Below are 17,927 nucleotides of genomic sequence, written 5' to 3' on the forward strand. Positions count from 1 at the left end.
TCCTTTATTTTAAACAACTTTCCCCGTCTTTATAAGAAATAGGTAAACTAAAAAGGAATGGGTCTTCTTGTGAGTTTTGATGTTTGATTATTATTTTTAAGGACTGCTCTTTTAAAAAATGGCCCCTGACAGAGACAAATTTCAATTCCTAGAAGAGTGATGTGTATGCCCACTTGAAAAAAAAAATCTTTGAATACAATGGTTTTTAAAAGAAGCTGTATCTTTCAGGCTGGTGGCCGCTGCCATGGCCACCTTTGCTACCAGAGGCGCTGCAGGTGGGGATGTGGAGGCACTGCTGGTGGCACTGTCAGAAGCCAGATAAAATGTCCTCCTGCTCTCTCTGCCTTTCTTCAGCTGTTGCTTCCCATCGACAGACACTATCAGGACGCCAAATGGCGGGGCAGTCAGTGTATGGAGTTTTTCCCCAGAATTGAGAAGAGGTGAGGAATAGTGTCCTGCTCTTAGACAAAGCACAGGAACTGCCCATCAGCCACTAGGTCACGAGTTTATGGACAACTAAAAACACTGGCTGAATTAATTTTATAAGTTTTCTCAACCCCTCTTGCTTACTTTGCTTCTAAATCAAGCATAGATGGAAATTGAAGAAAAGCATCGCACCATTGCTTTCACAAATTTTAAAGAAATTTTTTAAAAAAATTCATGAAGATCATATTGAGCTTTCATATTTTAAATATATATATATAAATTGTTTTTAAAAGTTGTGATAATATTAAAATATCAGATATCATGGAAAATTTATGGGGATTATTCAATCATAATAAAGAAAATCTTAAAAGCACCACTTTGATCATCTGACAGTTATATTGACCAAAAACCTGATCTCTGCTAAAACAATGAGTTCATTAATCACCCTGACACATCCATTAACTAGTCACCAGCAACCAGACCAACCAAGATGCTGTCAGTGGTGAGCTCCTGGTGGTACTTCTGGCAGGCTCTGAAATTTCAAAATGCTAAAATGAATGCCACGTCATTGTTTTGGTCTCTCAAGACTCAGACATTTTTGACTTATGAAGAACATGGAGAATATTATTGCATCATTTTTTTTATTTCAAAGTTAATTTCAGTATTTTCTAAAGCTTTTTTTACAGCGTGGACTCAAAAAAAAAAACCAGATTAATCAGAGGATAATTTTCAAAACAATTTAGTAATGTTTTTTCATTTAATAACATACATTACACTGAAAGATAAAAGTGCATATATATTGTTCATTTCTTAACTAATTATATTTATATGTTTTAGAAACATTGGCATTATGATTGACAATATATATTATTGCTTAGACAGATACAATGAAGATTTGTCCTTAATTTCTAATTTCTTAGGTACCAAGAATTTTTAAATTGACCTCCTAAAATCAAATTTTAACAAATTATGAAAATCAACTTAATATTTAGAGAAATGCTAACAAACCATGCCTCCCCTGTCTTTGGAAATAGGAAAAAAGAGTTCTTATAAGTATGGGAATTATAAACCACAATAGATGTTCCACAAAAGTCATTAAAATGGGTGTTTGTGGTTAGTTGTAAACAATTTCCTATTGTTCCTGTCGGTCTTTCAAATTTTATGACGATAGACCCTACCAAATTTATACATTGGCTTTTTATCAGAAAGGTTTCTCAGAAATCAGAGTATTTCATAATTATGTATATAAAAGATAGGGTTTAGGTGCCTCTTTAGTCCATTTAACTTTATTAAAAACATAATGTAATGGAGCTTAAAAATATACTACCGCATTTGAAAAACAGCATAAAGTATTTGGGTTATCAAGGCAAATGTTATTTATATATATATATATATATATATTTACTGAGATACAAGACAATCTGAATTATTTAAACCTAAATATAGAAATCACAAATAAAAGCACGAATTCGGGTCAATAACTGCTGAATTGTTTACTCTTCCTTTTTCTTGTTTTCCAAAACAAGTAATAAATGACAGGTGAACACTTCATCTCTGTCCAGTCATAAAAACTGACTCTATTTCTTGTTACCTTTTTGGCTCACTCTTTATCAAAGATCATATTTTGTACCCTAAGTTTAATACAAAGTTCCTAACGTACCTCACCTGCCACTGGGCATGAAATAACTAGCTAGCAATAGCCTGGGCTACTTTGCTCTAGGAAATATTTAATGGTACTGAGGAGAAAGGAGCATAATACTTTGCACTGGGGACTCAACCAGGTGTGTACTCCAGCAAAGAGGGGCTTTACTTACAGAGGCATTTTTAAATGTTCTTCCTATTTCCACAGTCCACAGAGAACGCTGATTCAGTAGAAGGAACACAACTCCCAACGAGAAAGAAAACATAACTTGCCGATATTACTGGCACAAAAAGTGATTGTGTCCAGTAGTCATTCTGCAGTTGACAACCAGAAACTCAAACCACCTGTGATTAGGAATGAGAGTCCTGTGGCAAGAACCAGGCATCACATAATAGAAATCTTGAGAAAAGACAATGTAGGACGCCCAAGAGCATCTTAGGAGCTCGAAAACCAACTTTATTCCAGACCAAGAACTTTTTGCCTAGCCAAGATGATCAAGCTTAGGCAAAAGCTATTTAGGGAAAGGAACACAAGAATGATTTTTTAAAACCTGTAGATTATACCTAACATTGTTTCTTAACATTTCTATCTACCTTCTTTGTGATAAATTAAACATCTCAGCCCCCCTCTAATGATACCTGGATATTCTGACAACTTTAATGAAGACTCCAGTTACAAATTAGTACTTTGTGTTCCCCAATCAGACAGGAATTTCTATCAAGCTTTACTTTGTTATTTGTGTTATGAAAACTACTTCTTTTAACTTTTCTAAATATAAAATTATAATATTCAATATTCTTTTAGAAATATTAACTGTTCCTCTTTACCACTGACCTACTGCCCAGTAGAGGCTGAGCCCCCTAAGCAGATGTAATTTCTTATTCAAACTTTTACATAAGTATATAATATGTATCTAGTCCTCAAAAATGTTTGATCAGAGGAAGAAAAGATGAAGAGCAGAAAGAACAGGTCCAAATATATGTATTTAACTCCCAGCTTTGCTATGAATGACCTGCATGACATTGGCCTATCTACCCTTTGAGAAATTAGTGGATTGTGCCAGAAATCTGCAAGATCTCTCTTACCACTAACATTCTATGAGCTTGTGATCGTTATTCATGATATAATCCTGAGTTCGTGATTCTGTGTAAGACTTGTCTCTTTAAAAATGGGAAAACATATACTTTGATAATTGTATGAACTTCAGAAGATAATCTTTAAAAATTAAAGAAAAATATGTGGTAAAACAGAGAAGCTAGGCCATGCATACTTATCTTCTTACTCTCAAAAGTCTTCTAAAATGGAAGTAAAGAAAAGAATTACAATACATAAATCCTCAAAAACAGAAAGAAGAGGAGCAAAAACATCCAAACATCCTTTTGTCCAGTATTTGCTGGACAAAAGAGTTCAGCAAATACTTGGAAGGCAGCAAGCTGATAAAATGGTAAATTTTTCAGACATAGGAAACCTAAAGTGCGTTCAGAGGCCAGTACTGAAGCGGAGCAAGCTGATTTACCTTTTGGAAGCATTCAGTTCCAAGGAAGGTGTATGAGCTTCAAGTCCAAAAATAAGGGGATTGATAAAAAATTTTCATGTAGACATATTATATTCTCCAGTCCCTTCTAAAAAGTGTTTCTCCAAAAGTTGAGAAAACAATAGAGATTAAATCCTTCAAAAATGCAAAATGTTTACTTTCCATGCATGTCATATTACAAATCAACTGAAATGAGGCAAACCAAGGAAATGGAAGACTGATAAATCTAGCAAACAAGGGATTTAAGAAACAAAAGTGGCAAAGAGGAGGTCCAGGATAACAACTCACGGCATTCCTAAAGAGAAACCAGTCCAGATGCAACTAGGAGACTAGAATGTTCACAGAAGAAGGTCTCCAAGGCGAAAAATGGCTTTGATAGATTATCTACTACTTTAGACTACATGGGAGAAGAAAGCATAAACAGGCACATGACAGATTTTACATAATATAAATAAGAACAGGTATTTACAAAATTTTGTAAGTTATGAAAAGAAACTTTATGTCAAAAAAAACTTGAACACAGAGGTAAATAAAATTATAGCATAACAGTTCCCTCTGCATTGAACATTAACATAATCATAATATAAATACTAATCCTTTTTTTTAGAAAATTTATTTTTATTTTTATTTATTTTATTTTTTTGAGGAAGATTAGCCCTGAGCTAACTACTGCCAATCCTCCTCTTTTTGCTGAGTAAGACTGGCCCTGAGCTAACATCCACGCCCATCTTCCTCTACTTTATATGTGGGACACCGACCACAGCATGGCGTGCCAAGCGGTGCCATGTCCACACCCAGGATCCAAACCAGTGAACCCTGGGCCACCAAAGTGGAACATGCTTACTTAACCAATGAGGCCACTGGGCTTGCCCCTAAATACTAATTCTTTAATTAAATAAAAACTTTGTAAAGTATTTGGAAAGATAGACAAGATATAAAAAGAATTTGCATCTAGATAGAGATGATGGAGTAGATTTTGGAAAGGATACTTTCAAGACATTTGCATATTTTCTATATGCACATGTGAGGGACTCAGTTTTCTGTGCAACAGACCTTGAAGTAACAGCTAATAAGTCACGATCTGACGCTATTAAATATTTTGGGCATGATGTATATCCTAACTTCTCCTTGCTTAAAGGAAAAATACATATGCTTTTCGTCTTTCAATTTATAAGAAATTAAATACTTGGATAGTAACAAATAGATCCTGTGGTTTGGAAAAACCAAAAAAGACCTTTCCTGAATGTTGGCTTACGAGGATGCTACACATCCAAGTTTGGGGCTAGGCCCGGGGGGAGATGGCAAATTCTTACTAGAACACATCTGTTTCCTTTATACTGCAAAGACAGTCATATAAGGAAGGAAAGAAGGGAGGGGGGAGGGGAAGACAGTGGCAGAGGCCAGCTAGCAGCGCTTAACTCTGAGAGGAAAAGTGATTTAATTGCAGGTCTTCCTCAACTTACAAAGGGGTTACCTTCCAATAAACCCATTGTAAGGTGAAAATATTGTTAAGTGGAAAATACATTTAATACACCTAACCCACTAAACATCCTAGCTTAGCCCAGCCTACCTTAAACATTCTCAGAAAACTTACATTAAGCTACAGTTGGGCAAAATCATCTAACACAAAGCCCACTTTATAATAAAGTGTTGAATAGCTCATGTAATGTATTCAATACTGTACTGAAAGTGAAACAACAGAATGGTTCGATGGGCACAGAATGGTTTTAAGTGTATCAGTTGTTTACTGTCATGATCACGTGGCTGACTGGGAGCTGTGGTTCACTGCCCAGCATCACAAAGGCATCGTGAGGCAGATCACTAGCCTGGGAAAAGATCAAAATTCAAAGTACAGTTTGTGCTGTATGTGTAAGGCTTTCGCACCATCATAAAGTCAAAAAATCATAAGCCAAAACATTGTAAGTCGGGGACTGTCTATACTTCTGTGGGTAAAAAAGCGTGAGTGATTATCAGTTTGTCAGCACCACTGGAATCTAGAGTGACAGCTAATAGGTCATGATGTTCCTAGGGTCATGATAAACCAACAGCAAAGTATAATGTTTCTTGACCTTTATAATTTAAAAATAATCAAGAGCTTGTACAAACTTCCAATTATAAAATAAATAAGTCCTGGGGATGTAATGTACAGCATGGTGACTATAGTTAATAATACTGTATTGCATATTTGGAAGTTGCTAAGAGAGTAGATCCTAAAAGTCCTCATCACAAGAAAAAAAAAACTTTTGTAACTATGTATAGTGATGGTTGTTACCTAGACTTATTGTGGTCATCGTTTCACAACATATACAAATATCAAATCATTATGTTGTACACCTGAAACTAATTTAATGTTATATGTCAATTATACCTCAATAAAAAATAATTATCAAGAGTTGACAAGGAGAAGGTTGATGTCATCCATCAAAATGGAATATGATGGTCCTTCATGGATCACATACCCAAATCCCAATAATTGAAATGGAATCCAGTTTTCCTTGAGGAAATATCCACAATATCACCACAAGTGTATATGGAAAGTTTTCTCTGATCCTTCCTTTACGAGTTGAAGGTTATTTCTAGGGTACCTCTGCACTAAAACTCTACGAGCAGGAGGTTCTTCATGGTTGGCTTTGAAGATAAAGGGAGCCATGTGCCAAGGAATGTGGGTGGTCTCTAAGAGCTGAGAGCCAGCAAGGAAACAGGAAACCCAGAAGAACAGAAGATGGGTCTTACAGCTGCATGGAACAGGATTCTGCCATTAGCCTGAATGATCTTGGAAATGGATTATTCCCCAGAGCTTCCAAATAATAAGGAAACCCAGCCAATACCGTTAAGTGTGAGACCCCGTGCAGAAAACCTCACAGAACAGATCCTGGCCTTCAGACCTGCAGAACTGTGAGATGGTAATTGCAGACTGTTGTTTGAAGCTAATAAGTATGTAGCAATTTGTTACACAGCAATAGGAAACTAATACAAAGTAGAATCAAAATCAGTTCACCCTCACATGGCAGGAGTAGCAGTGTACTTTCACTATTTCACCCAGGATTATATTAACTTTTCTGCTGTCATGTTATATCACACAGTAACCTCAATTGCCTGGATATTCCTCAGACGATCACGCTGATCTATAACACTGATAGCATTATGCTAAGTAAACCTGTTAAGCTGGAAGTGGAAAATAATTTAGATGCCATATTTAGTCTCATATACACCAGAGGGTAAGAAAAACTCCAGAAAGATTTAGGAAACTGCCGTATCAGTGATGATTATAGGGGTCCAAAATATAGCAATTAAGATAAAGGACAAGTTATTTACCTCTTCTTTCTAACTACTAAGAAAGTGATACAAAACTTGCTAGGCCTTTAGATTTTGGAAGGAGGATATATTGCATTTCAGAATACTGCTCCAGGGGCTGGCCTCGGGGCTGAGTGCTTAAAGTTCCTTGCGCTGCACTTTGACGGCCAGGTTCACCGCTTCCAGTCCAAGGCATGGACCTACTCCACTCATCAGCCATGCTGTGGAGGATGATGTATGACATCCTCCATACAAAGTGGAGGAAGATTGGCACAGATGTTAGCTCAGGGATAATCTTCCTCACCAAAGGAAAAAAATAAATATATGTAGCCTCCAAATCCTCTGACACTCCTTCTATGAAAAAAAAGGGGGGAAAAAAAAAAGAATACTGCTCCAGCCCCTTTATCGAGGGACCCAAAAGGATGAGAATTTCAAGGAGGACACAGAGCAAGAAAGGGCTTTGCAACTGGAACAAGTGAAAATACAAGTTGCCCCCACAACCTATCCTATATGACTGAGTAGATCTGATGTTGCTAAATACATCAGTCATGGATAAAGATGCTGTTTATAATCTTGGAAAGCCCCAGCAGAAGAAAGGCAGTGTAGATTCTTATAGCTCTGCATCAAAGAACTGCTCTCTGTTTGAAAAACCCAGCACAAAGCAACCCAGAAGCTCTACCTCAAAAGAAGACTATTATCTGCAAAAGATAGTATAGCTTTTCTCTAAAATCCTAAAAGTCCCAAAGGCTCCATAGGACATCCCTATCTGTCACAGATATTTCAAGCTCCTTTTTAGCTGGATGACGTGGCCCAAATAGCAGAGCAGCTTGCATGACAGGTTGGGCCCCTTCTAGATCCTTCTTTTGCTCTGGAACTCACATAAAATTGTCAGCTTTTTGCATTGTTTGGTAAATAGGTCAAAGCAGCATACCAGAAGAAGGAATATGCTGCCTACAACTTCTAGAGCCCCATTATGTGATTCACCCCTTCCTTGCTTTTAGGACAGATCAGATACGATGACTTGTCCTTCATCTTAGAAGGGATATACAACATGCTCAAACCACTGGAACTGTCAAAAACCCAAAAAAATTAACTGTGGGAGCAGGGCACTGAATTTCCTGGTACGTATATGTCTTCTAAACGTGTTAAAATATGTATACGTGGGATAGCTATACTTAGTAGTTAAAAGAGCTGCTTCCTGATCACCAGGTCTAATTGCATGATATTATCAATATAGCGGATTAGCATATTTTATGGAATGAAGAGGCAATAGAGGTCCTTGCAGATCAGATAATGACAGAGGACCGGAGAGTTGGAATAGCATTGAAGTAGGTCACTGAATGGCCAGAAATTGAAAGCCACTTTTGTTGGTTTCTTTACTAAAAGATATAGAGAAAAGAAAAGAATTCTCCAGATGAATAATTGCATAGCAGTTACCAAAAACTATGTTGACTTGCTCTAGTAAAGAAGATACATCTAGAACACCATTTGCAATTGGAGTCACTACATGATAAAGTTGATGATAATCCATTGTCAGTCTCCAAGGTCCTATCCTCTTTACATAGACCAAATAGGTTATTAGAATGAAAACATGGTAGAAATCACTATCTCTGTACCCTCAAGTTCTTCAAAGTGACATAATCTCTTCAGACCCTCTAGGAATGCAGTAATTCTTTTGGTTAACTAGTTTTCTAGGTAGAGGAGACCTAGTGGGCTTCATTAAACTGGTTCTACTATAATAGCTCTCACTCCACTTGTCAGATTACCAGTATCAGGATTCTGCTTTTTGCTGAGTGTGTTTATACTAAACTATGCATTCAGGAACTGGGAAAATAACCATTGGATGTGTTCAGGGACAAAATAGGCCTGCCGTAGGGTAAATCCCAGAAAAAGTCCATTATGTGCTTGGCCTTCTATACCCCTAAGCTGACTGGCTGACCGTTCTGGACTTTATAGGAATTAGAATCAGCACAGAGTCAATTTCGAGTAATACTTGAAAATTTGGGAAGCTTATCTCTTTTCTCACTTCACAGTCATCCTGGTAAGTAACTAAATTTTGAAGACAATAAGCTGAAATTTCCTGAGTGGATCATTGGGAGTAAGGGGAAGCTATGCCTCTCCTAATTCCATACCTAGGTGTTCACACACATGTCTTCTATCTTCAATGGACACAGCTTGAGAGAATCACTTTTGCTATAGGTCGTACTGCATCTTGGAAGATGGCAACCCATCCATGTAAAGTATCTCCTCCAATCTTTTACCTAAGCAATGCCTTTAGAAAGGTAGTGTATTTCTAGTAACTTTTGGGTGGTATAATAAAAGCAGTAGATCCCACGGTCCTGTGCCTATTGCCACGCTCCCTTTGAAATTTAGTGAGCCCCTTGGTTTAAGGCAATATTATCCAGTACGCTGAGCCACTCAATCAATCCATTTACAAGCTCTTGTATAGTGGTGGAGGTGGAGGCCCTGGGAGCAGAAAAGGCAAATGGGTAGCTGGAAATGTGTTGATTCTAGCAAAGATTAGTGGCTGCTGCTTCCAGGATAGAAGCAGCTTAGCAACACAATGTAATCAATTTACCACCAAGTGGCTGGTGGTGTGATGTCAGGGTTTCAGCACTGGTCTCTGTTGCTGGCAAGTTACACAGATTAGGGAGCAGTAGTTGTGCCTGAGATTCTTAGGGAGATAAGTGTTTTGACAACAAAAGGAATACTGTAAGTTTTTCAACGCATAATGTGAATAATCTGGCATCTAGGCAGTGATGACTCAGAACCTAGTGAGCCTAGTACCCAGGGCTTCCAGGAACTCTGCTTTGCGATTTAGAAAAGAAGCTTTTTGGTCAAACACCTGAGGCATATGTGCTCTGATGTTCACATTGGCCCTTCCAGATTAACCCCCATCCTCCTCCTTAGTTTCTGAAGCCTCACTATATCAACTGCCTCCATGGACTGCTTTGCCCACATATTGGCTTTGGCTAATAGAGATATCAGGAAGAAGATTGGAGAAGGAAAGTGAGCTTGGGACTTTGAACCTCACATCTCCCTACCTGCAGGCTCCGCAAAGGGCTCTCTCCTTTTAGGTTGCAGGAATGAACCGCCTTGCTCCTTCAGCCTAGAGTAGCAACAGCCGCAGTATTTCTGGCATTAAGTTCTGTATGTTGCCTTGTGGGTTAGCTCACCCACACCTATGTAGATGGTCCATTTATTTAAACCGTCTTCAAAGTATCCTAATTTATGTGTGCTGTCTTTTTTCTGCAGGGACTTTGACTGATATATGAAAAAAATGGGGGTAGGAGATTTTAATGAAAGTGAAAAAATGGAAACTAAGAGGTTCTATTCAAGTGATTAAGAAAATGGATAAAAAATTCCTAGTAAAAATGTTTTGTTGATGCTGAAGTAAGAAACTAGGCAAGTAATAAATCCCAGCAGATATAATTAACTGATAATATATAATCTTTCTTAAGAAATGCTTTAAGATTTGAAGTTCCAGGAATACTAAAGTTAGATGTAATCTACTTTCACTGAACTTGTTAAACTAGCTAATTGTGTATATTCATACCAGAGGAGTGGTGCAATTAATGTTCAAGTATAAATCTACACCGTCCTCGACCCCACCCCAAACAGGCAAATATTTCACTACTGTCATCATTGTGATTCCCCAAACATCTTATGCTGTATCAGTCATCTATTGCCACAATAATGATAGATAACCAACAATACAAAACATCACTAGCTTAAACAATAACTGTTTATTGCTAATGTGTATGGAGTCAGCTGTATCCAGACCAAGTGACTCTCCTAATCTTGGCTGGGTTGCACACAGAATGACTGGCTGACCGTTGGGTGACTCAGCTCTGCCCCACACGGTCTCTCATCCTCCAGCAGGCTGGCCACCGCAATGGAAAAAGGACAAGAGCAGCAGTGGAGACACGAGAGGACTCTTGAGGCCTTGACTTGGAACCTTCCAGTCCCTTCAATCATATGTGACTCAGCTAAATGATTGATAGGGCTGGCCCAGATTTAAGAGATGGAAAAATAGTCTCTGCCTCTTTAGTGAGAAGAAAAGCAAAGTCACACGGCAAAGGAAGTGACTGCAGAGAGGGAGAAGCATCAGGGCCCTTAATTCACTCAATCCACCTTGCTTGCCTTTTGTCATACCTAAATCTCCATACGAGGACTGGCTGTGCATGAACAGGCCCCACATACCAGGCACTGACACAGACAGCAGGACTTTGAGCTTTGTGCTCATGTGACCGAATGCCTGATGAACTCCCCATCTCTTTGCTTCCTGTTCAGCTCCATGATTACCCTGTCCTCTTTTCATGCAATAGAATGCAGTTCCCAGGGTTCCACACTCCCCATCTCCCCACACTGCTCAGTAGCCTTGAGTGAGCAGAGAACAGCTGGGGAGCTTTCCTCAGCAGGGTGCTGAGAGTGGGGCGCTGTAAGTCAGACAACAGTCAGGTGTGGCAGGAGTCCTGGAACCATCTCCAGTTATAATACAGATGCTTTCCCCATTATTATTATTATTATCATGAAAGACTGATTTTCCCTTTTCATGACTCAAAAACTGCTGTATGAAATGAGCCATACAAAGAGGAAATATAAATTTCTGATGCGTCTGTACACAATGATGAAATGTCCTCCTTTACTAAACTGTTACTTACTATAACAATAATAGCCATAATGATAATAACATTTACATTTCCTCAGTGATTTACAACTTCTATGACACTGCCACATACTTGTTTTTATTTTTCATCTCTGTTTCTAGTCATAGCTCCTCTCCTACTTGTCTGTGTCAACTTGTGGGCAAGTTTCTGCACATCTCTGGGCCCAGTTTCCAGTGCTGGGCCACATTCTGCTCAGAGCTCCTCTAGACTAGGGGGTTCCCAAGAGACTCAGACCCGTGTGGACCATCTAAAGAGGGAAAGTCCTGGGGTAGATTTATGTAGGTTTAAGGCCAAGGTAGAGAATATTTATTTTTGTATTCATTATGAATTTCAAATGTTGTTCATTAAAATGACTAAGGTATTTGTTAAAAAATAATATTTCAGCTCACCTCCACCAAAGAGTCTGAGGGTAGAGGCCAGGAAATCTGAATTTTAGTGAGTATTCCGGGTGATTCTCATGACTCTTTCTATCCTGTTTGCTCACGGACAATACTTGTGTATAGTGAGCGAAGGTGAAGCCTTTTCTGGGCCACTCCGTACTTGACAATGTCACTGTCCACAAAGGATATTCACCACTTACACAGGTCTTGTAAGCATATCAAAACATCTGAGACAAAAATTGACTTCAGTTCCCTTGTTTTTCAAAGCAGAGCAGACTCAATTATATCTGCATTGAACTATAAATTTGAATACAACTTTTTTTAGCCTATTATTTACATTTGAAGGTGAAATCTATAATCTATCAGATTTGGTGAGAATGCTTACCCCACAGAGTCTTCAGAAAGGGAAGGAACTGAACCTCCGCTGGGCATCTGGTCTGTGGGAGGGGCTTTGACAAACACCATCTCATTGTACAAAAGCGCCCCAATGTAGTGGTCAGGGGGCTGGACTCTGGGGCTGTCTGTCTGGATTCCTAGCCTGCCTCTGCAGGTTTCTAGCTGTGTGCTGTTGGCAAGTTATTTAATTTTCTGCTTCAATCTTCTTATCTTTAAAGGAGGGTAATAACATGACCAACCTCAAAGGGTAACGAAAAGGATGAAGGGAATTCAAATGAGTAAAACCTATAGAGTTAACACATGGTAAACACAAAGTAAATATAAACTATTATTATTATTTTATAGTTACAAACTCCATTATTAGTCAAAGGGCTCTTTTAGTGTTTCTTAAAGTTAAACTGACATATTATCTGGTTTAATTAAGGTTGACCAAAAAAATATATCAGTATTAATATATGGTGAATTGGTTTAAGACCATATTTTAGAATGCTGGGTTTTGGGACCAGCCTGGTGGCACAGCCGTTAAGGGGTTAAGTTCGCACGCTCCCCTTCGGTGGACTGGGTTTCACCAGTTCAGATCCCGGGTGTGGACCTCCAAACCGCTTATCAAGCCATGCTGTGGCAGGCACCCCACATATAAAATAGAGGAAGATGGGCACAGATGTTAGCTCAGGGCCAGTCTTCCTCAGCAAAAAGAGGAGGATTTGTGGCAGATGTTAGCTCAGGGCTAATCTTCCTCCAAACAAAAAAAAAAAGAAGTTAAAATGCCAGGTTTTATTTTTATGGCCATTATGTTTCATCTATCTTTTGCCTAAGTGGAAGGTGTAATACTACCATCAAGCTGCCATTGCCAGATCCCACCACATGGTATAGACTCCTCAAAGATGAAGTCATAAATCCTAGAAATGAATTACACAATTTAGAATTCTATAATTAAATTCTACTACTCCCTTTTAAAAAGAGGAAGATCAAGCATTCTCCCTTACCTTCTGTTGAAAGATTTTTGAGATTAACTTCTTCGTGGCTTGGTTCAATCTTTTCACCATGGAATACCTCCAGGGTAAGAGCTATTTTGCATTTTAACTAGAGGCCCCCTTAACCTTCTGCCTGGCATTTAAAGAACTCTGACTGTGGCGCTAATAAAGGGCAAGCAGTAGGGGAAGTGAAAGGCAGTCTTTCCTTTGTCTCTTATTTGTTGCAGCCTTTTAGGAGGAGGGGAAAGGGCTCTGATTAATTTTGTGCCTTCAAGTTTCAGCAATCCCATGACATATTGGAGTGCTTTCCTTTTATGATTTCAACTCTGCTCGTGTACACCCTTTACCACTCCTCCAGCAGAAAGCTAACCTTTGTGCTTTTATAGACTGATACTGCTCAGAGGCAAAGCAAAGCTGGCAATCAAAGGCTAGGATGGCATTTGAAAGGAAGATCATACCAATGGGGCTCACAATACGAGCGCTTTGAAGCCCTTCCGTGTGTCTTTTGAAACCAGCCTTCTCTGCATATCATTGGTTACTAAAATGCTAATACTGTTGGCGCTCAAATTGTCTGCCAAGTCTCCGTAGGCTTTATGTACACTGTCATTCACATTGTTCACAGACCTGATTTTCAGATTGTTGGACAAAGTACTGGACCTTTATTCTGATTTACAGCCACTCAGTCTCCTTTAGGGCCATGTTACTGATTGACATGCGTTATGCAGCCAGAAGGTGATTACCCATAATGCCTTTTCCTGCTTAAACATATTGGCAGTTAGATTAGATAATATAATATGTTCTACTTTCCCTGTGGAGATGAGACTCCTAACTCATAACCTCTGGGGCTTTTAGATATATGGGAGAGTTTGGGTTTCTTTGATTTTCTTTTTTTTTGAGGAAGATTAGCCCTGAGCTAACTACTACCAATCCTCCTCTTTTTTCTGAGGAAGGCTGGCCCAGAGGTAACATCCGTGCCCATCTTCCTCCACTTTCTATGTGGGATGCCTACCACAGCATGGCTTGCCAAGTGGTGCCATGTCCGCACCCAGGATCCGAACTGGCAAACCCCAGGCCGCTGAGAAGTGGAACGTGCGAACTTAACCGCTGTGCTATCAGGCCAGCCCCTCTTTGATGTTCAATACACCTATCTGATCTCCTGTCTAACATCCCCTGGCCTTAAGGGGTGCATGTTTGTATGAAGCCATAATATTAACACTACTTTTATTAGTGTTTATTAGTTCCATGTGCTACATGTCCTGACCACTTACACATCTCTTTTTATTGGGGGGTGGGGGGACTGGGAATGGGGCTGGTAGGGATAGGATGTAAGACAAAAATTGGAAGGTGGCTATAGCAGGGCTTTCTCTTTCATTTCTTATAGGGAAAAGAACTTTGACAAGACAGAGTAAAAAGGATAGGGTCTTTGTTAGCGTAATAGCACATCAGCTTAATGCTACTGGAGTGGACATCACGGCCACTGACTATGCTCTGCAGTGAAAAAATATGAATGACTGAAAGTTTTAAGGAGATAAAGTGTCCCCCACTCCATCCCTGCTTTAACTTAAAAAGCAAATTCACCTACTATTATACTCAAAATGAGTTTATTCAGGAATAGCCAAAAGAATTGCAATTCAGAATGTACACACAAGGCAAACCACAGGCAGATCCAGGAAACAAAGGAGGGGAGCTGCTTTTAAAGAGAAAAAGGGGGAGTAGGAAGAGGCAAAGCCCGGTCTAAGGAAAGTCCACTGGGGAAAAGCAGCAATTCGGGGCTGCAACAGCTTCTCATTGGCCGAGCTGTGGTGTTTCTCATTGTCTGGGCTGTTCCCTGGTGAGGAGAGAAATCTTCCTTCAGTAGTTAAATAGTTTACTTCTTGTTGGAGATGCATACGTCTGTCTCTTCCTGTTTGGTGCCATCAATGATGTATCATATGGCACGTGAGCTCCTCCCATAGGCTTTTCCGACTCCAATTTAGTTAAGATTTCTTTTATTAATTTCCACACTGCCTCCCCAGAGGAATCAGGGAGAACACAGGCTTGCATCCTGTCTCACCGGGATTAAGACTAAACCGAGAGCCGAAGGCAAGGCAAAGAGGGAGAAAAATATCTAGCAAATCCAATATGAGGAGATAAACACTCAAAAAAAAAAAAAAAGTACATCAGGATAGAAAATGACTCTAACACACACAAGTACAGAAATATTTTGTACCATTGTCTGAGTTATTGGTGTATGTAAGATTAACTAATAATGACACTCTTTTATTATAATGGATTGTGTCCACACGCCCACAATATACTTTGGACCTAATAAAGGGACGATATTGAAAAACTAATGAGCAGAGTGTATTGGGATGGGCTCTGGTCTGAAGGTTAGAAGATTAAGATGTTTTCTTGCTTTTCACTTTTAAATCCTGTGAGTTTGACCAACCCATATATGAAATGGTGAAAATAATCTCTTTCCTGTGTTCTGGGAAAAAATCATCTATTCAAAATGTTTGTAAAAATCTAACAGACCCCTACAAATGTAAGTTAATATTGTTAGCAAATTAATCTTAGCCTTTGACAAATTGACTCTTGCCACAAACTGCCCTCTATTTACCATCAATAAGTTATTTTAAATTAATCTGGCTCAGTATTTTTCAAACTGGAAATCGTGAAACGTTCGTTCTAACTCTCACAGCCTGTGGAGGTTAAACACTAGAGAGTAAGTTTGCCTCGGTCACCATTTCGCTGAGGGTCTCCCCAGGAATGCTTGCCCTATTTCAGACCCCAGCATACCAGGACTGAGAAGTGACCTCTCACTTAATCCCCTGGAACATCCCCTTTATCTAACCTGGATTTAGGCAAAATAATTACCGCACATTCTTTTGAAAAGCAGAAAACCAGGGTCAGCCAGATCCCTGTTTCTAGCTGCTCAAGGTTTGCTCCCAGCTTTTGCTAGACATGATCCAAGTCACCCTAGAGAACTTGAAGCTGGAGGAAAGAAAAAGTGCTCGGCCTGCTGAGTTTGTTCTGCAAACCCTGACGCTTAAAGAGAGTCACGCTTGAAACGTCACACCTGGGGCATGCAATCAGGCTGAATGAACTTAAGGGGAAAAAAGATATTTACAGTTCTTTAATTTTGCCAATATGGAGTCTGGGTACCTAGAGACTGCAATTTGAACATAAATAAAAAACAAATCATAATTATGTAACATGATAGAAGTGTTAGCTAACCCTGGGCTGGTAATCATTTGGAAATATGTAAGTGTATCAAATCAACACATTGTACACCTTAAACTTACACAATGTTACATGTCAATTATTTCTCAATAAAGCTGGAAAAAAACGATAAATAAAAAACCAATTTGATTTTCGTTGTTACCTGACCTCCGTACCAAATCAAATGGATTATGAGACTTGAGAAATATAAAGCAATGTAAAGAAATAAAGACTAAAAATTTATCCTAATAATTATAATTCTGGCCTTTTAAAAGGTTGGGGCTGGCCCCATGGCCGAGTGGTTAAGTTCGCGCGCTCCGCGGCAGGCGGCCCAGCGTTTCCTTGGTTCCAATCCTGGGCGCGACATGGCACTGCTCATCAGACCACGCTGAGGCAGCGTCCCACATGCCACAACTAGAAGGACCCACAACAAAGAATACACAACTATGTACCAGGGGGCTTTGGGGAGAAAAAGGAAAAAATAAAATCTTTAAAAAAAAAAATGGTTACAATGATATTTAGTGTAGAAAACACCCAACATAACATCAGGAAAATAGACTCAGACCACCATTTGGCAGCTTGTAGGATCACTTACAATAAAGCTTTTATTCTACTCTCTCAACTATTGTAAAAGCACAGATTTGAAATTATAACCATAGCCATTTCTTTCAAGTACATGTACTTTAAATTTTTAAAGAGAAAATTATTTTGTTTTCAATGATGAATTATTCAGTTGCTTATGCTTAGCTCTGTTAACTCTTTTGCATTTTGACAAAGTTTTAAGACTACATTAACAATCAACCACTAACAATTACATTATATTTGAACTCTGAATATAAATACCAAATGCATTCCTACTTCAAGTTTTTATTTAAAATGTATCTTTTTGGCCACATAAAAAATATTTCAATTTCCTTAAAAATTCAAAGTGAGGGAAGGTCTCTGACATTCATGCAGCTCTACAATTCAAATCAATTTTGTCCATGTGAAAAAGCATCGTTGTTGATTTGAAACGTCAGGAACCACTCAGGAGAAATCTGAAACTGGTCCATACACAGAGGGCAAGGAGAGACTGAAGAAAGAGGCAGACCACTCCACATAGGTAGGTGCAGGTTAGTGAGCAAGGGAACTTACATACAAGACTTGTCTTGGGCACCCACCTGCCCGAATCTTAAAAGTTTGTGCAGAGGACTTAACGAGGTTCGGTCATGTATACCGTCCAGATGGTGCCAACAACACCTTTCTCTTTCAAGTCTGTGTCCTTGAAATGGCTCCCACTATGGGAACCGTGGGCAGAGTGTACATTCCAAGGACAGGACAGGGGGTGAGGAGCCTCTGATTACCCAGGTCCAACTCACATGTCAACCAGTGGTCATGTCCTCTCCATGACCTCCTCCAACAATCACTTAG

Source organism: Equus asinus, chromosome 10 (genome assembly GCF_041296235.1).
Source record: "Equus asinus isolate D_3611 breed Donkey chromosome 10, EquAss-T2T_v2, whole genome shotgun sequence".
Lineage (NCBI taxonomy): Eukaryota > Metazoa > Chordata > Mammalia > Perissodactyla > Equidae > Equus > Equus asinus.